General features: G+C 47.6%; 1 long non-coding RNA gene across 1 annotated transcript in view; it reads right to left on the bottom strand.

The window, feature by feature from the left end:
* The window catches only part of LOC117364630, a 63982-nt gene that overhangs the window by 26569 nt on the left and 14667 nt on the right, over positions 1–22746 (bottom strand). The window contains exon 2 of the long non-coding RNA XR_004540287.1: positions 7575–7675. This is a non-coding gene — a long non-coding RNA (uncharacterized LOC117364630). The remainder of the gene's footprint in view (positions 1–7574; positions 7676–22746) is intronic.

Here is a 22746-nt window from a genome sequence, read left to right as displayed (position 1 = left end):
CACAAGCCTCAAATAGTTATGATTTTATATTGAACTTATTTCTATTAAAGTATAAAAAGAAACAATATTCTGTACAATTGTCATTTTATAAACACAAATACAGACCGAGGATCAACAAAATCTCTGTCTCCCCTCCCCTTCACAAAATATCACCTCCACTTTCGAGAAAACTGAATAAGCCAAATTATTACAGAATGCTACACAGAAAATTCATGTTAACAGAATACCGCAGTCACACATGACAGGAATAGTGTTAGGGGAGTGCAACTAGGGCAACTGCCCCCTGGTCAGAGAGAGCCCTATGCCAGCTAGAAACTAAAGAAGCAAGGCCCGGGCTTTGCGGTCCCCAGTTATGTCTAACAGCAGCTCTAGCAGGATACATATTTCAAATCTGATATATTCTAGTCACAAAATAGAGAAAAACATTGTTTTTTTCTATCTTTTGTTGTCTTGTCATTTTATTCTTTAAATCATGTTGGTCTCAGGTGCTGGTCTGTTTTCTTTTGTTTTCTATTAACTCACTCCTGACCATTTGACATTTCTTCTTTCTCCATTCTCACCATCCATCTTCTATCTTTGTGTATGTATTGTTCTCCATGTTCAACATCTCCCTTCTCTATGTCACCTATACATCCCTCTCTAGTATTTCCCCTGTGCCCATCTCCCTGCCTTCATCATCTCACCATTCTATGATCCCCTCCTCCTGTGTACAGAATCTATCCCTATGCCTCCCTGTTCAGCATCTTCCTTCTGCATTCTTATTCTTTTCTATGTCTAGCCATCTTCTCTTTGTGTCCATGCCCTTCCATGTCAAGCATTACCCCTCTCTGTCCATATACCACCCCCATGCAGCATTTACCTTTTTGTCCCTGTTCCTATGCTCCCATCCATGTTCAATCTCTCACCTCTTTTTTTTTTATATCTCCCGGTGTCCAGCTTCTTCCCTCTCTTACTCCCTTACACTAATGTGTTTCTCACACTCTTTCTTTCCTACTTCCCTCTGCTATGTCCAATATTTAACTCACTCTTCCTTCATCCCCTTGGTTCAACATTTCTATTTCCCTTTCCTTTTCTCTCTTCTTCCCTGCAGGTCCTGCACCTCTCTCCCTTCCCTCTAGCCCCCTTCCCCTGGGTCCAACACATCTATCCCCTCCCTTCAGTGCCCAGGTGGGGTCTGGCACCTCTCTCTTCCCTCCAGCTCTACTCCACCCACCACATGGGCCCAGTACCTGTTTCCCTTCCCCCCAATCACCAGACCACATCCAGCAACTGTCTCCCTTCCTTTCAAATCCAGCCAGTCCAGCAACCCAAGCAACCCTCTTCCCCCTTCATGGGTGCAGCAACAGCCCACTCTCATTAATCCAGCAACCCCCTTCCCTCCCTTTCTATAGTGGGTCCAATATCCCCCCCACCTCACACCCTCCCTCCCTGGCTACCAATCACAGGCAGCAATCAAACCAAACCAAAACAATAAACCTGCAATTCTCCTGGGTCAGCCCCTTCGCACCTCACAGGGCGGGCCTACTAGCCTCGTAGAAGCTTCCTGCATGCAGTGCTGCTCTGGAACCTTCTTGCCACTGAGCCCCTCCTTCTGATGTAACTTCTGGTGTAACTTCCGATGTAGAAGCAGGAAGCTTCTACGAGGCTGGTAGGCCCGCCCCAGGAGGCATGAAGGGGCCAACCCAGGAGAGTTGTAGGTTTATTGTTTTTTTTTTGGGGGGTGGGGGTTGCTGCCTGCAGTCAGTAGCCAGGGAGGGAGGGTGTGAGGGCTGTTGAACCCGCGATAGGAAGGGGGCTGCTGGACTTGCGAGGGGGCTTCTGCTGCACCCGTGATTACAAGGGGAGATGCTGACTGGGAGGGTTGGGAAGGAAGGCAACTCACGGCATATCCTTTACTGCGTGGACAAGGCCATTCACTGCTTCACAGGGCGGTGAATGAACTTGTCCCCGTACCTGTGGCAACCAGTCAATTTTCTTCCCCCCATTCCTGCGGGTTACCTGTGGCTACCCATGGCTAGCTGTGAGTAACAGTCACCATATCATTTTCTAATATATAGTATACATATCACAGTGACTTGGTAATAAAAAAATATAGAGATGTACATATGATATACTGTCCTGAGAACTATACCATATGGGAGAAAGGTACTGGTTCACATTCCTAGCAGTATTCAAATCCAAGCTAAAAGCCCACTTTTTAAAATCTGTTTCAACTCTCTTAACTCCCACTAACTGCTGTTAGATACCTATACCCACTGTATCATTTCCTCTACCATAATCTCCCCAACCCTGAAATGTCCTGTCTAAATTAGATTGTAAGCTCTTCTGAGAAGGTACTATTTTTGTTAAAATGTACAGCGCTGCGTACGCCTTTCAGCACTATAGAAATAATAAATAGTAGTAGTAGTAGTAGTAGGCTTACAGTTTTGTGTATCACTTAGGTTAGAACCAGAAATATAGAGACATCACAGTGTCTTTGTAATATAAAAAAAAAATTATGGATATGTACATATGATACACTGGCCTATGAGCCATGTGGGAAAAAGGTTCACTCTGGTTACAACCAGAAAGCAGGAACCCTGCAAGACAGGGCCATGCTCCAGCAATACGAGGTCTGACAATTAAGTTTGCATACTTGCCTCCATGCACTTACGTTGGCAGCACTGTACATACAACTTGGTAAGGTTTCATAATTTTGGTATATCAGTGTCTCACAGCTTTGTTTATGTTGATATGTGGCAGTATCTTGCTGAGTGGCATTCATTATTATTGCATGTTTTTCTGTGCCATCGCGAGAATGTCAGAGCTTGAATTGGAGCAATGAACATAAATTAATTTTCTTGTTAAACTTGGCAAGAGTGGAAGTGAAATCAGAGACATGTTAGTCCAAGTTTATGAGGAAAATGCCATGAAGAAAACGGCACTGTACAAATGGATTAAATGTTTTTCTGAGGGGAGAGAAAGCGTCACTGATGAAGAAAGGTCAGAACTGACAAAAATTAATCGAATTGTGCATCAAAATCGTTGGCTGACTGTGAGAAGCATAGCAGATCAAGTAGACATTGACAGAGAAACAGTTAGGAAAATCTTAACTGAAAATCTTGGCATAAGAAATCTGTGTGCAAAAAAGGTCCCAAAGGAGCTCACCAATGAACTAAAGCAAAGGAGAGTCGAAGTTTGCCAAGACCTTTTGGAGAGGCAAGATAATGTTTTGGGCAAGACAATATTTTGGGCCATGTTATCACTGGTGATGAAACATCAGTGGTCCAATATGACCCTGAAACAAAGCGTCAAAGTGCACTATGGAAGTCAGCCAATTCTTCACAACCATAAAAGTTCTGCCAGTCCAAATCAAGAGTCAAAACGATGTTGCTAACCTTTTTTGATATTAGAGGGATTGTTAATTATGAATTTGTACTAACTAGACAAGCAGTTAATCAAGTTTACTATTTGGAAGTGCTGGAAAGGCTACATGAAAAAGTTAGACAAAAATGACCTGAACTTTTCGCCAACTCATGGCTCTTGCATCACGACAATGCACAAGCTCACACGGCACTGTCTCTAAAGGAGTTTTTAGCCCTCCCTACTCACCTGATCTGGACCAATGACTTTTTTCTTTACCTGAAGATAAAGGAAATATTGAAAGGAAGACATTTTTTATGACTTTCAGGACATCAAGGGTAATATGACGACAGCTCTGATGGCTATTCCAGAAAAAGAGTTCCAAAATTGCTTTGAAGGGTGGTCTAGATGCTGGTGTCAGTGCATAGCTTCCCAAGGGGAGTACTTTGAATGTGACCATAGTGATATTCAGCAATGAGGTAGGTATGTAGCACTTTTTCTAGGATGAGTTCACAAATTTAATTGTCAGGCCTCATATTTGCACATCACAGTGTCTTGGTAATATAAAAAAAAATACAGATATGTACATATGTACTGGTCTAAGAGCCATGTGGGGAAAAGGTACTGGTTCACTCTGGTTACAACCAGAAAGCAGGAACCCTGCATGATAGGATCCATGCTCCAGAAATATATACACATCACAGTGTCTTGGTAATATAAAAAAAATATAAATATGGACATATGATATACTGACCTAAGAGCCATGTAGGAGAAAGATACTGTTTTACTTTGGTTACAACCAGAAAGCAGGAGCCCTGCAAGACAGAGCCCATGCAATCCAGAAATATATACACATCACAATACTGCTACTGCTGCTGCCCTCTGGTCAGATAGCATTTATGTGCAGCAGGACACTGTTGGTTACAAACTGGAAAGCAAGACTCCAGCAGTTCTTTGGAAGGGTGGTGTCCTGTGCTGTAAAGAGTCTGATAACAACCATGAGACAGTGTAGTCTTTGCTGCAGCTGCTGCCCTCTGGTCATAGGCTGATAGGCCCCAGGTCTTATGCATACAAACAGATACAAAGTGGGGAAGAGAGGGGCAGCAAAGTGGGGAGGGAGGCAGGAGGGGGGAGGGCTGTATAGCTGGTGCAATGCATGAGGTGACATGCTCAAGTGCCTGTGAAAGCTCTTGGAGCATATCACCTCACATGTGCAACAGCTGTGCTGCTTCCCTGAGCTCCCCTGTGGTGTGAAGGACATCAGGGTTGGGGGAACTGGAGATGTAGCACAGTCAATGCAGGAAAGTGGAAGGTAAGTGGAATGGGTGGATACAGGCAAAGGGCAGGTGGAATGGTGAACAGTGGTGGGGAAAGGAAGCTAGGTGAGGTTTACAATGTTTTCTGTAGAGCAAAAGAGCACAAGTGACCATACGTCCCATTTTGAATGGGACCGTCCCGTTATTACACTGCCTGTCCCATTGTTCCAACGCACTGCTTCAGGACACCGAAATGTCCCGTTTTCAGTGGTGAGGGCAATGTAATAACAGGATGGTCCTGTTCAAAACCCTGGAAGAGCTGGGGACACGTGCATCCACTCAAGATGTCACCTCCTACAAGCCAACTGCTGCTTTGACCTGCTCTAACGCAACTTCCGCTTCCGATTAAGACGGGATGCATACAAGGGGAAGGGGTTGTGTCAGTGAAGAATAGGTCGGCGTGCGATTGTTAGGACGCTTTTGATGGGGCACCCTGCGAGATTGATGATGGGCGACTTCAGGTATGAGTTTGACGGTAGTATGGGGAGGGATTTTTTCCCAGGGAGAGGTGCTGAGTCGCGGATATAAATTTGACCTCCAGTGGCAGCAGCTCGCCACATGATTGTGGGCTGCAGTATAAGCAGGCAGGATGCCGGTGCAGGACATGTTTTTGAACTCGGCTGCTCTGTTCATGGGGTGGAATGCGAGTGAAGGAGAGCGGCTCTTCTCTTCGGGGGCCAGCCTGGTGAGTTATCAGCAAGGGGGCTGTGGCCGGGGACCTGCCTGATGTTGTAAGGATGATAAAACGTGTTTGCAAGCCCCAAAATGGAGTGCAGAGACTGAAGCAAAGGGGGATTTTGGAAAATGAAGAAAATGGAAAACTTTGCAGGTAATGTAAAAAGTTCCCGTACAGCACAGTAAAGACATCCAGGTTTGCTACTTCCCCAATAAATCACAAGCCTCCAGCAAACCACAAAAATGACTGCTGCTAGCCAGAGAGGAAAAAACTGGGCAAATCAAGCTCCCATGCAAAAGTTGTAGGTTCACAGCTCCAACCAATAGAAGTGAATCATTCTCGTGACAAACAGCAAATGTATCATTTGCATCAGTCTGTATTACTTAAGAGGTAGTTTGTATTTGTTGGTGGTCAACTTGGAGGTTTTGTGCCTTGTGCTTTAATACTGTATTAGGTATTTTACTCGCGGGTTTGCCAGAGGGCATTGTTACTGACCTGTATTTTTATCTCCCTGCTTTCTGGGAGATTTTATGTACTGGATGCTGAATAAAAAAATAATAAAAAACATTGGAGGTCTACGTTCCATCGTTCTTGAGCAAGTTGTATGATTTTAATCTAGGGCCCTTACTTAAGAAATCTGTTGAGCTTCTACATCTCTGGGGTGTTCTCCCCATATCATTGTCAGGGTGTATCTATCTTTATAATATGATGCTGGTACCTCGCTGGTTGTATCTTCTGCAGACACTGCCTATTTGGTTGAAGCGTTGTGATTTGGATACCTTACACAAGGAGCTTCGTGTGTTTTTGTGGGGAGGTAAGCAGCCACGTATTCCTTTACAAGTACTGATGTTGCCTGTATCTAAGGGTGTGTTTGGTCTGCTTGATCTTAGGACTTACAACCTTGCTTGTGGGTTGCGGGTGTTGCGAGATTGGTGTCTTGAAACTTCCGTAGCTCTGACTTACTCGCTTGAACGGGACTTATTAGTGCCACTGGCGGGGTTGTATGTTCTCCATGCTCCATCTGTGCGCCTGCCTCTCTCCCTCAAGAATCACTTAGTTTGAGACTATATGCGATGGGATTGGAAATTATTGTGCAAAAAGTTATCTGTGAATTTTAGTATGACTCCTTTCCTACTCCTGGTGGGAAATTTGGATTTTGTCCTGGGGATGAGACGTGTACCTTTTCAGCTTGGCATGCACGGGGGATTAAACGGATGGGAGATCTTTTGCATGAGCGGGAACGTATTCTTACTCCCTCGGAACTTATGACTTTGTATGATCTCGATTCGATAGATATGTTTGGGTATTTACATTATATGTCCGGATTGGACGCCTCTGCGTTGAGAGTAGATATTTCTGAGCGAATGGGATTGTGCTTGGCTCTATGGGAACCAGTGGCCCCTAGGTCGGGATACTACACCTCTATTCTCCTGTCCCTTTGCCCTGACATCCAGTCTTGCCGTTTGGCTCGGGCCTGGAGCTCAGATCTCCAGGTAGACATAGCGCCTGATATACTCTCCCATGGCTTTGGTTATGTAGCAACAGTATCTTGGAGTATGGTACACAGGGAACAGGAATACAAATTTTTGCATAGAGCCTTTATTTCTCTGCTGAGGGCTTTTCGAGCTGGCTTTGCTGAGCGGGATGCTTGCCCTAAGTATGGCTGGGTGTGCCAGCATAGGAGACAGATAGAGGGGAATGGGGTGGGAGCAGCTACTGCTGCCTCCTTCTCCTCTGGACTCACATCTGAAGAGAGTACAGAGGGGAATAGTCATTACTAGGGATACCTTATGTACGGGGGAAAACCCAGACATGTCCTATTTTTAGAGGACTGTTCAGGACCCAGAAGGATTTCCAAAACCTGGCAGTTTGTCTGGATTTTGCAAATACTGAGCTTGGAGGCCATGTCTGGAAGCCTTTGCACATGCGCGGCCATCACCGTGATGATGTCATACGCACACATTTATGCGTGTGACATCATTGCATCAATGTCCGCGCATGCACAAAGGCTTCCAAATGTGGCCTTTGAGCTCGGGGAGGTTCATGTGGGGGCTGGACTGGAGGCGGAATGGGGCACAACTGGGGATGGAGCAGGGTGGGGCCAGGCATCCTCTTTTTTTTTCTCAAAGAGGAAATCTGGCAACCCTGCCACAGAAGAGAGTTGAAAATACAGGATTGCCCCTCTCATACCAATCTCCACATGCCACTATACCACCCACTCATATGTATTAAAACAGTACCTGGGGTGTTGTCCAAGTTAGCATGGATAGTAGCTATCCACTCTGCTTGGCGCAGACAGAGCTGCCTTGCCCACTTCTTCAGTTCTTCCACATGCAAATCCCTGCAAAAATGCCATTATCACAAATTGACATCTATGGACTATTGTTTACTACAAAATGAATATCAAAAAGGAGAAAAGCAGACAGGAGAACTGCAAAGAAACTTTCTGAATAAAAAAGGGGAGAGGGGCATAGACACAGTGCTAGAGAAGAGAGAGAAAACTGGTGCCCTTAGCCCCCCTCACAACCCCAGAGCGAAGCAGACAGAACTGCAAAGAAATTTCCTGTTGGACACTGCACCTCTCTTTCCATGAAGTCAAGCTTCTGCCCACAGAAACCTAACTGCTCCTCCATCTTCTCAGGGTTGGGGGGATGAGATACCCAGGGATGGGTATGGTTTATATACCCCCACATGCATGAGGGAGGAACCAGTAGTGTAGCGAGGGTGAAAGATGCCTGCAGTGGTGATGCCCCTCCCCGCCCTCTTCTCTACCCCCTTGCTCCTTCCTCCCCCTCCCCCCGGGTAACATGCGCACACCCCTTTCCTACCCCGTACCTCTTTTAACTTCCCTGGCGCAAGCAGCATCGTCAACTCGCTGTCAGCGTCGGCTCTCCCTCTGACGTCACTTCCTAGGTACGGAACCCTGAATTGACGTCAGATGGAGAGCCGATGCAAGCAGCAGGTTGGAGTTGCGGCTCTTGCCAGCGAAGAGATAGAGGTACGGTTGGGGGGAAGTGAAGGTGCGCGTGTGGTGGGGGGAGGAGAGGAGGAGGGATGCCGGTGTGCTCACCAAGACGGCACCTGGGGCGGACTGCCTACCCCCATCCCGCTTACATCGCCACTGGGAGGAACTAAAACAGAGTTACAAAGTGTAAAGGGCAACAGTGAATGGTTTTCCTGCGGGGAGGCAATGGCACACTATTATACATAATAGTCTAGTTTGGGAAAGATGCATCGACTCTTTATTTTGTTTTCCAATCATCTTTCCTGGATGGGCTTTGCAGTATTTGGTAAATTCCTACCAAATCCAGCATTAGGAATAATAGCACCCTATGGAAAAGCCAAACAATTCTTTTTACCATCCCTGCTAGGCCCCTGCCTGTGTAGCACCTATGCCTTTTAAAGAGCTGTTTAGTTCCCTAAAGCATCAGGGCATAGCACAATATAAACATCAATGCATTATATTAGGAAACAAAACATTATTTTTTAAAAAGTTAGAGCACCTTAAAATATAGTGGTCAATACTCAGCTTGCAGTGGTTAGTGTTTTTTAAGCCGCACACTGAAATGAGCCCAGATTTTCAATGCCAGGCCATGTCTGGGCAATAGCAATGAATATCCTTTTGATTTTTCAAAATGGTTTACCATGCCAGCCTTAAGCATACCCACAGCAAGCACTTTCTGTGTGTGTGTGACCATGGGCATCATCAATTTGCCAGTCTCCTCTGTCTCTTACCTTGCCTACTGTAGATCTGCATGTTTTTCTTCCCCCAACCTCCCCAAAAAACTAGATGCACTCTACTGCCTTCTTATACTCTTTGGGTGGGCCCCATAACTCAGTTCACTGGAGTGGAGTATATCAGCCAGCTCTATTTCAGAGTGAGGTGATAGAGTTTGAGGACAGGAGGCTCTGGAGAGTGTTGGAATTGAGAAAAGAGCCTTCCATCTCTGCCTGCAATATTTACAGATTTCACTCCCCTCACCTGGTACATCTCCCAGTTCTGTTATAGAGTGAGGTATATTAGCCAGCTGTACTATACAGTGAGTGAGTTATGCGGAAACAAAGGGGATATGTGAAAAAACTTGCTGCATCTACACCAGTGATTAAAGGTCCTATGGACAAACATTTGACTGAAATTACTCAAACAGTAAGTACTTTTTCACCCTCTCTCTCTTCAGATGGGTTATCTCTGAGTCCCGACACTAGATCCCCACTACCCCTGCCTGCAGATGTAAATATTCAGGTGGAGTCCGTACCTAATGGGTTGCAGGACAAACCTGAAATAGTGCAAAATTTCATTGTTGCATCTCAAGGGACTGATAACTTAGCTAAATTGTAACTGGTCAGTTTTGATACGGTTGAGATGGTTTCCATCCTAGACCCACTGTATCATTTCCTCTACCATTATCTCCCCAACCCTGAAATGTCCTGTCTAAATTAGATTGTAAGCTCTTCTGAGGGACTGTCTATATTGTATGTTACAATGTACAGCGCTGCATACACCTTTCAGCGCTATAGAAATAATAAATAGAAGTAGTATGTTCCGGAGGGTGATATTTCCTTAATAGATATTTGGCAAGTTGTCACCCAGACTGAGAATTTGCTTAAAGGGAAAATAGCACAATTATGTACTTTTTCTAGTCAAGTTGTGTCTTCTAGTCAAGTTAAGAACATAAGAACATAAGAAGTTGCCTCCGCTGAGGCAGACCCTAGGTCCATCCTGCTCAGCGGTCCGCTCCCGCGGCGGCCCATCAGGCCCATTTCCTGAGCAATGGTCTATACCTATCTATACCCCTCAATCCCTTTTTCTTCTAGGAATCTATCCAAACCTTCTTTGAAACCATTTAATGTTTTCTTGTCTACAACAGCCTCTGGAAGCGCGTTCCACGTATCCACCACCCTCTGAGTGAAAAAGAACTTCCTAGCGTTTGTTCTAAACCTGTCCCCTTTCAATTTCTCCGAGTGCCCCCTTGTACTTGTGGCGCCCCTTAATTTGAAAAATCTGTCCCTGTCTACTTTTTCTATGCCCTTCAGGATCTTGAAGGTTTCTATCATGTCTCCTCTAAGTCTTCGCTTCTCCAGGGAGAAAAGTCCCAACTGCTTCAATCTTTCGGTATATGGAAGTTTTTCCATTCCCTTTATCAGTCTAGTTGCTCTTCTTTGTACTCCCTCAAGTACCGCCATGTCTTTCTTGAGGTACGGCGACCAGTACTGGACGCAGTACTCCAGGTGCGGCCGCACCATTGCACGATATAGCGGCATGATGACTTCTTTCGTCCTGGTTGTAATACCCTTCTTAATGATACCCAACATTCTGTTTGCTTTCCTTGAGGCCGTGGCGCATTGTGCTGATGCCTTCAGTGTTTCATCTACCATCACTCCCAGGTCTCTCTCCAGGTTGCTGACCCCTAGTGATGTTCCCCCCATTTTGTATGTGAACATCGGGTTCTTTTTCCCCACGTGCATGACCTTGCATTTCCCCACGTTGAAGCTCATCTGCCATTTTTCGGCCCACTTTTCCAGCTGTGTTAGATCCTTTTGAAGATCTTCGCAGTCTTCCCTGGTTTGAGCCCTGCTGCATAGTTTGGTGTCATCTGCAAATTTAATGACCTCACACTTGATTCCCGCCTCTAGGTCGTTTATGTAGATATTGAACAGGAGCGGTCCCAGCACTGACCCCTGCGGAACTCCGCTCGTGACCCCTTTCCAGTCTGAGTAGTGGCCCTTTACGCCAACCCTCTGCTTCCTGTTTGCCAGCCAGACCTTGATCCATCGGTGGACCTCCCCTTGTACCCCGTGGTTCCATATCTTTTTAAGCAGTCTCTCGTGTGGCACCTTGTCGAAGGCTTTTTGGAAGTCAAGGTAAATGATGTCTATAGATTCCCCTTTATCCACCTGACTGCTCACCCCCTCAAAGAAGTACAATAAGTTAGTGAGGCATGACCTACCCTTGCAGAAGCCGTGTTGACTCGGTTTTAGCTGCCCATTTTTTTCGATGTGCTCACTGATGCTGTCTTTGATCAGTGCCTCCATCATCTTTCCCGGGACTGAGGTCAGGCTTACCGGCCTGTAGTTTCCCGGGTCTCCTCTTGCGCCCTTCTTGAAGATGGGCGTGACATTTGCTATTTTCCAATCCTCCGGGATCTCACCGGTTTTTAAGGATAGGTTGCATATCTGTCGAAATGGCTCCGCTATTTCATTTTTTAGCTCCTTGAGTACCCTTGGGTGAATGCCGTCCGGACCTGGCGATTTGTCGTTCTTTAGTCTGTCAATCTGCTTAAGTACATCCTCTTGGCTTACTTCTAAATCGACCAGCTTATCATCTTGGTCTCTTATTACGATCTCCTCGGGTTCCGGAATGTTGGTTATATTTTCCATTGTGAAGACTGACGTGAAGAACTCATTTAACCTGTCAGCTATCTCTTTCTCTTCTTTTACTACTCCCTTTCTGTCACCATCGTCCAATGGTCCCACTTCTTCTCTCGTCGGTTGCTTCCCCTTGACGTATCTGAAGAACGACTTGAAGTTTGTTGCTTCCTCTGCAAGTCTCTCTTCGTATTCTCTTTTTGCTTTTCTAACCACTCGGTGACACTCCTTCTGGTGTTGTTTGTGCACTCTTTGGTTCTCCTCTGTTTGGTCTTTTTTCCATTTCCTGAACGATGCCTTCTTGTCGCTTATTGCCTTCTTCACTGCATTTGTTATCCACACTGGATTTTTCGTTCTATTTTTTTTGCACCCTTTTCTGAACTTGGGGATGCATAGGTTTTGCGCTTCGTGCATAGTCTCCTTGAGTAAGGTCCAGGCTTGTTCTACGGATTCCGTCTTCCCTATGTTGCCTTTGAGTTTCTTTCCCACTATTTTCCTCATGGCATCATAATTTCCTTTTTTGAAATTGAGTGCCGTCGTTGTGGTTCTTTTCCCCTTTGATGATCCAATTTCAAGCCTGCACTGGATCGTGTTGTGATCGCTGTTACCTAGCGGGGGTAATACCGCCACCTCCTTTGCTGGCCCTCCTAGGCCGTTGAAGATTAGGTCAAGAGTGGCATCGCCCCGTGTTGGTTTCGTGACCAGTTGCTCCATGAAACAGTCCCTCGTGACCTCTATGAATTTGGTCTCTCTTGCGCAGTTTGAGTGCCCAATACTCCAGTCTATCCCAGGATAGTTGAAGTCCCCCATCACCACCACACTTCCGCTTTTGCATACTTGCCTCAGTTCAGCTTCCAGCTCCTGGTCGATTTATTCCGGTTGTCCAGGTGGGCGGTAGTACAGACCCAATTTAATGTCTGCCCCTGCTCCTCCCTGTAGTTTAACCCATAGTGATTCCAAGCCATCCGCCCGTACTGTTGTTTCCATCTTGGCTGATGGTATGGAGTCTTTTATGTACAGCGCTATTCCTCCACCCTTTTTATGTGTCCTGTCTCTCCTGTACAGTTTGTACCCTGGTATGGCCACATCCCATTGATTTTCCTCAGTCCACCACGTTTCTGTGACTCCAATTATGTCTAGGTCCTTATTGCTGGCAGTGAATTCCAGTTCTCCCATTTTGGCCCTCAGGCTCCTAGCATTTGTGTATAGGCAGTTTAAGACCCTGTTTTTTGTCCTCTCATTTTGTTTCCCTCGTGCTTTGGTACTCTTGCGGTTTTCTTCATGGTTTACCAGCCCCTGAGCTTCGTCCTCCTCCTGCTGTGTGTGTGTGACGTCCTCTGCCTGCTTCCCTTGCATCTCCTGCTCTCCTAATTCCCACTCAGTCCTGGGCTCTTTTACACAATGTCTTTGACCCTCTGGTTCCTGTTGTTCTGTATTGGTGCCGCTTACCAGGTCCATTTGTACCCTCGATCCCTGCAAAGCATCTTTAGGTCCCTTTTCAAAACATAGACGCTCAGTCCCGAGTCCTCCTTTACAATGTCCCAGTTCAGTATCCTTGTCAGGTACTGATGTCCGATGTGTCAAGGTCAGGTCGACTATCGGCTTTCCCCTTCTCCTCAGTTTAAAGCCAAGTCTATGACGTTCTGGACGTTGCGTGCCAGCATCCTCGTCCCATCTGTGCTAAGGTGCAGTCCATCTCGTCTGTAGAGCTTGTTCTTCCCCAAGAAAGTAGTCCAGTTCCTAACAAAGTGGAAACCCTCCTCCTCGCACCATCTCCTCAGCCAAACGTTAATTGATTGTAGTTCGCTCTGTCTTTTTGTGTCCGCTCTCGGTACTGGCAGGATCTCTGAGAAGGCTATCTTCCTTGTCCTTAGTCAAGTTGTGGGGAAAAATGGTTGTTCATGTATATTTGTACAATGAATGTGCTTTTATCCCAGGACAAGTAGGCATGATATTCTCACATGTGGGTGACGTCATCTACGGAGCCCCGATGCGGAAGCATTTTCAAGCAAACTTGATTGAAGATTTAAGTTTGCTCTGCTGCTCCACGCATGCGTGCCTTCCTGCTCCACTAGGGGGCGCATCCCCTCGTGGTCTCCAGTTCAAAATTTTCCGCTGAGCCTAGAAGTCGTGTTTTTTCAGGCTCTGCCCCAACTGCCTTCTAGCACCGCGATTTTTCTTATTTTTCTCGATTAAGTCGCTGTGCGCGAATTTTTTCTTGTTTCAACTTGTTCCTGCTTCGTTTTTGACCGACCCGGAGACTTCCGGGTCCCCGTGGCCACGTGGCTACTTGAGCCGCGGCCAGTTTCGATTCTATGTCCCGGCCTTTGACCGGCTTTAAAAAGTGCACCCGGTGCGAGCGGCTTCTTTCCATCACAGACCCGCATCGCCGGTGCATCCTCTGCCTGGGGGCCGCTCATCCAACCGACTCCTACCCCCAGTGTGCTACTTTCCAGAACTGGGCCCTCCGCCGAAGAAAAGCCCGCATGGTGGATCTCTTCGCCGCCAACCAACCCTCTACCTCGGCCTTGAGGTCGGCCCCGGCCTCGGCCCCGGCCTTGACCTCGGCCCCGAATACCTCGGCATCGCCTCGAGACTTGAATCCGAAGTCCTCGGGACAACAGAAAGCCTCGGCTCCGGGTAAGTCCCCTCTTCCCTCTTCAGGTCCCGTAACAGCGAAGAAGCCAGTCTCGGGGACACCGGCGACGCATGGCGGAAGTCCCATGCTTACAGCCCCGGCAAAGCCCTCCAAGCCTTCGGGCCGTGCCTCCACCACAAGGGAATACTCTGATACGAGGTCGCCCCCGGTGGAGCACACCGAGGCAGTGGACATGCCCTCGATGCTGTCCGTGCCCGTTTTCCAGGACCTACTCCGAGCGATGATCTCATCGGAGCTGTCTGCTGCAATGGCCCATCTACAACCGGCCTTGACCTCAACCCCGCATGTGCCAGACCAGCCTGAGCCTCGTGTCGAGCCACTTCGGGGAAAAGCGCGCAAGCTTCGCCGCATCCCATCCTCCTCGGACTCCTCGCCGAGACACCCAAGGCGCTCTCCCTCCACAGACCGCCGCGGGGCAAAACGTCGTGCTAAAACGACAGAAACCTCGAACCGCCGTACCTCCAAGAAGGCCCGGGGTTCCCCCACTCTACGAGGCCGTTCACCTACACCTCGTACGGGACCGCTGAGGGTGGCGGAGCTATCACTCTCCAACCCGCAGATCCTCCGAACTCCCCCTCGGACCTGGGCTCCGATCCGAGGTTTCAGGCTTTCACCGAGGGAGTCCTGGTCGAGGTCACCAATTTGACATCGATCGGTACCCCGAACCCCGGCATCGTCTCCGAGGGGCTCCTCGAGACGTCGGAGATCCACGACCCCGGAACACTTTCACAGTGCTTCCCCGGTCTCGGAGCATGGATCAGAGCAGGAGCCTCGATACTCGAGGGTAGCCTCCCCATCCTTCTCCACCCGATGGAGGTCTCGTTCACCGACCCCACACGGGGCCTCGGGAACATCCCGCCCATCCTTCTCTCGCTTTGTCCAGGACATGGGCCACGCTTTGGACTTGGACCTCCAGTCCGACTCCAGATACTCTAAGGAGTACCTAGCGGAGCTGGATATGCCATCACTGCCCAGAGAGTCCCTTCGCTTACCGCCTAACCCGGTACTCCAACAGGCTTTCTTCAGGAACCTGGAGACCCCCTATATGGTCACAGCAGTACCCTCCAAAATGGAGGCCAAGTACCGTACAGTAACCTTCCCGGGATTTGAACAACCGCAGCTCTCCCACCAGTCGCTGTTAGTAGAATCCTCCTTGAAAAAGGCTCACCCCTCCAGGGTCTCAGCGGCGGTCCCCCCAGGCCGAGAAGGCTGAACCCTAGACAAGTTCGGCAGGAGACTATATCAAAATGCGATGATGGCCTCTAGGGTGCAAAGCTACACTTTCACCTTCACATCCTACCTCAAACACCTCATTGGACTACTGAGAGCCTTTGAGATTGACTTACCGGCCTCCCGCCAAGAAGCGTTTAGCCTGCTTTCAGAGTCCCTCTCCAACCTACGCCTCCATCTATTCCATGCGGCCTACGATGGCTTCGAACTCTCCTCCAGAGAGGCAGCCTTTGCTATCGCCATGCGCCGCCTAGCTTGGCTGCACCTGGTCGACATGGACCCCAACTTACAGGACCGGTTGGCTAACCTCCCCTGCGTGGGTAAAGAACTGTTCGATGACACTATCGAGGCGGCTACAAAACGCCTCTCCGATCACGAACGCTCGTTTGCCTCCCTCGTGCGGCAAAAGCCTAAACCGCCCGCGTCCAGGCCGTTCAGGGCCCCTCCGCGCCGCTACCCACAAAAATCCACTCCTGCCTTCTCGCGGCCTCCGCCCACGCGTCCACAAGCCCACCATTGGGCTCTGCCCAAGTCCCAACCACCTGCGACTACCAAACCATCCCCGTCCTTTTGACGGGATACGCGGAAGGGGGCGGGCCCCCTTCGCCATAGTCCCAGGCCCATCGGGGGTCGCCTCAAAGTCTTTTACCCTCGCTGGGAACAAGTCACATCGGACGCATGGGTCCTTGGCGTGATCTCATCAGGATACTCTCTCAACTTTCGGGCCATTCCTCCAGACAACCCCCCAAGGAATTGCCCTCCCAACCGGACGCAGCTACCCCTACTCCTCTCCGAAGCTCGAGATCTGCTTCACCTGAGAGCAGTGGAGGAGGTTCCCCCCGGCCAACGGGGGAAGGGCTTCTACTCCCGTTACTTCCTGGTACCGAAAAAAACGGGAGACCTTCGCCCAATACTAGACTTGAGACGCCTCAACAAATTTCTGGTACGGGAAAAATTTCGGATGCTTTCCCTACCGACCCTCTACCCCCTGATCGACGAGGGCGACTGGCTCTGCTCCCTCGATCTGAAGGAGGCGTACACACATGTTCCAGTGCACCCCGCTCACCGCAAGTTCTTGCGTTTTCAGGTGCGAGACCTGCACCTGCAATACCGAGTCCTCCCCTTCGGCCTAGCATCTTCACCTCGGGTCTTCACCAAGTGCCTCGTGGTGGTCGCAGCTACCTTACGCTCCCAAGGTCTTCAGGTATTCCCCTACCTGGACGACTGGCTGATCAAAGCGACCCAACAGACTATTATCTACCTACAGAGTCTGGGGTTCGAGATAAACTTCCCAAAATCCCAACTACGCCCCTCGCAGTCCCTACAATTCATCGGGGCCACGCTGGAGACGGTTCGCCTCCGCTCCTTCCTCCCCCCTCCGCGTCTAGAGGCGTTAGTAAGTCTGAGCCGAAGGATCTCACTGCTGACCTCGGTATCAGCTTGACAGATGATGACTCTCCTGGGCCACATGGCCTCCACCGTCCATGTCACACCCTTCGCCCATCTCCATCTGAGAATCCCTCAATGGACCCTGGCCTCTCAATGGCGTCAAGACTGGGACCTGATCGATCGTCCCGTGACAGTGACTCCTTCCTTGCAACGATCGCTCTGCTGGTGGGCCGACTCTTCAAATCTTTCCAAAGGTTTACTCTTCCTTGCCCCTCCTCACAGCAAGGTACTCACCACGGACTCGTCGGAGTACGCTTGGGGAGCCCACCTGGACGGCCTCCGCACTCAGGGGATGTGGTCAGCAGAAGACCGCCGCTGTCACATCAACGTGCTAGAGCTCCGGGCCATCTATCTCGCAGCTGTAGCTTTTCAACATCTGCTTCACGACCGGGTGGTCCTCATCCGAACCGACAACCAGGTAGCAATGTACTACGTAAACAAACAAGGGGGGACAGGGTCTTGGTCCCTCTGTCGGGAAGCCATGCGCCTCTGGAAATGGGCAATCTCCAACAACACTTTCCTTCGAGCGGTGTACATACAAGGAGAACAAAACTGTCTGGCAGACAGACTCAGCCGCCTCCTCCAGCCACATGAGTGGTCGCTGCACTCTCAGACCCTACGACAGGTGTTCGAAAAGTGGGGGACGCCTCAAATAGATCTGTTCGCATCTCCCCACAATCACAAACTGCCCCTCTTCTGCTCCCGGATACACTCCCCGGACCGACTCGAGGCCGACGCCTTCCTCCTCGACTGGGAGGGAAGGTTTCTGTACGCGTTTCCGCCATTTCCTCTGATCCTGCGGATGCTGGTCCACCTGAAAACGGTGAAAGCCACCCTGATCCTAATTGCTCCTCACTGGCCACGCCAGCCTTGGTTTTCCCTTCTACTTCAACTCAGTGTCAGAGATCCACTGCCTCTGCCTCGGTTTCCCTCTCTACTATCACAGAGTCAGGGTTCGCTGTTACATCCCAATCTTTAATCTCTTCATCTGAATGCTTGGTTTCTTTCCCCCTGACTTCTCTCCCCGTGTTTCAATCAGTCAAGGAGATATTGGAGGCCTCTAGAACGACCTCGACGAGAACCTGCTATTCTCAAAAGTGGACCAGATTCTCAGCCTGGTGCTCCTCTCACAGCCAGGACCCAGTGTCAGTCCCCGTCCCTCTGGTCCTTGACTATTTACTTCAATTATCTCACTCCGGCCTAAAGACCAACTCCATTCGAGTACACCTCAGTGCGATTGCGGCCTTTCATCAGCCCCTGGAAGGAAAAGCCCTCTCGCTCCACCCCTTAGTCTCTCGCTTCATGAAGGGTCTTCTGAATGTCCACTCTCCTCTCAAACCCCCTCCGGAGGTTTGGGACCTTAACGTGGTTCTGGCTCAACTAATGAAACCTCCATTTGAGCCCCTAGACAAATGCCATCCTAAATTCCTCACGTGGAAGGTGATTTTCCTGCTTGCACTCACTTCCGCCCGGCGAGTTAGTGAGCTACAGGCTCTGGTAGCGGACCCACCCTTCACTGTTTTCCACCATGACAAGGTGGTACTCCGCACACATCCAAAGTTCTTGCCTAAAGTAGTGTCTGATTTTCACCTCAATCAGTCCATCGTCTTGCCCGTGTTTTTTCCCAAGCCCCACTCTCACCCCGGAGAGGTGGCGCTTCACACTCTTGACTGCAAGAGAGCGTTGGCCTTTTACCTCCAACGCACTCAACCACACCGGAAAGTCCCACAATTGTTTTTGTCCTTTGACCCAAACCGGTTAGGCCACCCAGTTTCCAAACGCACCTTGTCCAACTGGTTGGCCGATTGCATCACCTTTTGCTACGCTCAGGCTGGTCTCGCGCTGCATGGTTGAGTAACGGGACACAAGGTCCGAGCGATGGCAGCCTCCGTAGCGTTCCTCAGGTCCACACCTATTGAGGAAATCTGCAAGGCTGCCACGTGGTCTTCGGTTCATACTTTCACCTCCCACTACTGTCTGGACTCACTGTCCAGAAGCGATGGCCGATTCGGCCAATCGGTATTGCGAAATCTATTTGCTTAAATTGCCAACTTCCCTCCATCCCTTTTCAGTTAGCTTGGAGGTCACCCACATGTGAGAATATCATGCCTGCTTGTCCTGGGATAAAGCACAGTTACTTACCGTAACAGGTGTTATCCAGGGACAGCAGGCATATATTCTCACAACCCGCCCACCTCCCCGAGGTTGGCTTCTTTGCTAGTTAAGCGAACTGGAGACCACGAGGGGATGCGCCCCCTAGTGGAGCAGGAAGGCACGCATGCGTGGAGCAGCAGAGCAAACTTAAATCTTCAATCAAGTTTGCTTGAAAATGCTTCCGCATCGGGGCTCCGTAGATGACGTCACCCACATGTGAGAATATATGCCTGCTGTCCCTGGATAACACCTGTTACGGTAAGTAACTGTGCTTTATTGACTTATTATATGGATATATATTTGTGTTTTGCACTTTTGATGTTTGGAAAATCAATAAAGAATTTAAAAAAAAAATCAATTGCAGCAAATTGACATAGATCTCTGATTATTGAGGAAGATCTATATCAATTTGCTGCAATTGAATCGGAGGTCTGTAGACAACACCCAAGTGGATAGAAGTTCCATCTTCTCTTTTCAAAACAATCCATATTGCTTCTTACATTCCCCAGGTCCCCTGCATTTCATTCACTTGGATATCTGTCTTTACATAGAGAGCTACTCCTCCACCTTTTCAACCATCTCTGTCCTTCCTAAAACAATTATAGCCCGGTATGTCTCTAATGTCCGAGTGGTAATGTCCGAGTGGGGGCCCAACTGGGAAGTAGCAATCATCATATGGTTTGGTTCGATATAGCAGCCAAAGTGGAGGATGGCCACACAAATCTCAAAGTCCTGGATTTCAAACGTACAGACTTGTAGCATAGGAGAGTACCTGAAGAAAGAGCTGATTGGATGGAAAAACAATGGTATAAGTTGAAAGGTGCAATAATTTAATTTAATTTAATTTAAATTTTTTTTCTTATATACCGCTATACTGTGAGGTTCAAAGCGGTTTACAATAAAGATGCATTAAAGATACAATAAAATAAAAATAATTAAAGATAGGTACTTGGAAGTTCTCTAACTGTCCCGAAGGCTCACAATCTAACTAAAGTACCTGAGAAAACAATTATTAAAAAAAAAATTTAAAAAATGGTAAAGATAGAAAAGATAAAAAACAGAGATAGAGACAAGATATGAGCATCCCAACAAGTATTCAGAGCTTTACACAAACATAAGATACAGTCCCTGTTCAAGAGAGATAAATAGAACAAATAAGATTTAATTAGGCAAATAAGAGGTTAAGATTTAAAATCAGTCTCAAAAAATACTGGTTTAGACATATGGCTTCAGCTCTCATGAGGCCTCCTACAGGCTTCTGTTTCTATAGCCTGAACAGCAGCAAACTGACTTATTCTAACCTGATCATATTTGATAGAAACTTTCTGTTTTCCTTACATTTTATTTGTGAATGGTGGATATGGTGCTGATACAAACCTTCCTTAACACCACTAACTCTTAATGCATTGCATCCTCCACTATTTCAAGTTTGTTTATTCATGTGTGCGTCTATATACCCCCCTTGCCAACCATTGCATATGTGGTTTTGAAGGCATCAGGTATCAAGTTTTCAAGTTTTATTAAAAATTTGATATTTCACATATCAAATTTCTAAGCAGAGTACAAGTAAAATTACATTAAAAAGTAAAATCTGGGGGACACAAACAATATAACAAACTAACACTAGGGAAGAGGGGTAGAACTACATAGCCTATAGAAAAAGAAAGACAATAAAGGGAAGAACAATTGGATGGGACCCTTCTGTTACTAATAATCATAATAACAATAACAAGAGCTACTGACCTTTATGTGAAGAAAATAAATAAAATTAGGAGAAAAAGGAAACATATGGTTCTCCAAACTAGTGGTGGAAAAAATAAAGGCAAAAGAAGTGGAGGGGCATAATAAAAAAATACGTCTAAGTCTGTTTTTGAGCCTAAGTTGCTAGTTGCCCAAAGTCGGACATGTCAAAAGTCCATTCTTGAAAAATATGTCTAAAATATTTCTTTTTTTGAGAATCATCTACTTCTATGTCCAGTTGTTTGATTGTCCAGACCGCTAAGTTGTCTATCTTTATACCCCATTCTCGTCCCAAAAATTCATCCAAGTCAAAAACGCCTAGAACAAGATCTTTTGGACATGGGCAGAGTCAGCAAAGTAATGGACTGCATACCCAGACATGGCAACAGAGTAGTGGGGCACCTTACAGGGCACTGCTGCGAACTTCACAAAAAGGGTGCCACATAAACATCTCACCACAACTCCCTTATAGATCATGGTGAGCGCCCCAAAACCTACTAGACTCACATGTCTACCACCCCAATAGCCCTTATGGCTGCAGGTGTCGCCAATATGGTAGTACAATAGGGTTTTGGGAGGTTTGAGGGGTGCACATGTTTCACCATGAATGCAGTGGTTAGAGAGGCTTATGGGCCTGGGTACTCCTCTCTATGGTTCAATAGTCCACTCCCCAGACTACTTAAGCCACCTCTTTGCAGCTTTACTAGGTGCTGATGTTCTGGAGGCAGGGTTGTATGTTTTTATTCATATTTATGGTATGGGGGGGGGGGTCGGTGATCACTGGGGCAGTGTGTGGGGGTCTGTACTTTGTGTCTGCAATGGTTATCTGGTCACTTCTGGATACCTTCTGGGCACTTAGACCTGTTCTTAGATTGCCTATGTCCCATTAAACTTTCGGTTATACTTGCAGTACGACTAAGTCTAGGCCAACCCATGTCCTGCCCTCACCACCCCTCCTAAAACGCCTTTTTCAGCTCTGGGCATACAGCGGCACTGAAAAGGCCTAAGCTGTTTTTAGATACATCTAAAACCCGTTTTGATTATCAGCACTTGGACGACCTGTCTTTTTGATCGTCCAAGTGCCAATTTAGGCTGGATTTTAGACGTATTTCCAATTCGATTAAGAGCACCTTAGCGTTTATGAAATATAAAAAAATTCAAGAAGAGGAGTACAGAAAGGAATATCGGATGAAACTGAAAAAAGTCAAGAGAGAGATATGTCTGGCGAAAACGCAAGTGGAAGAGCAAATGGCTATGAATACAAAAAAAGGGAGACAGAAAAGTTTACAGGTATATTAATGAAAGGAGAAAGACAAAAAATTGAATTACGAGATTGAAAGAAGGTATGAACTGCTATGTGGAGAGTGATGAGGACAAAGCAAACGTGCTAAACAAATGCTTCTGTTCGGTATTTACGGAAGAAAAGCATGGAGAAGGACCGCGATTGGTTAGAAAAGTTACACCTGAGAATGGAGTGGATACTGCACTGTTCACGGAAGAAAGCGTTTGTGAACAATTTGAAAAACTGAAGTTGGACAAAGCTGGGATCCATCCCAGGATATTGAGGAAGCTTCGAGAGATTCTGGAGGGTCTTCTTAAAGATTTGTTCAATAAATCTTTAGAGACAGAAGAGGTTCTGCAGGATTGGAGAAGAGCAGATGTGGTCTCTCTTCTCAAAAGTGGTTGTAGAGATAAAGCAGGAAACTATAGGCTGGTAAGCCTCACTTTGGTTATTGGAAAAATAATAGAAACATTACAAGATCCGAGTCAACATGGGTTTACTAAAGGTAAATCATACCAAATGAATCTGAATT

Source organism: Geotrypetes seraphini, chromosome 8 (assembly GCF_902459505.1).
Source record: "Geotrypetes seraphini chromosome 8, aGeoSer1.1, whole genome shotgun sequence".
Classification (NCBI taxonomy): domain Eukaryota; kingdom Metazoa; phylum Chordata; class Amphibia; order Gymnophiona; family Dermophiidae; genus Geotrypetes; species Geotrypetes seraphini.
The sequence above is the reverse complement of the archived record's forward strand: the minus strand, read 5'-3'. Positions and strand labels throughout refer to the sequence as shown.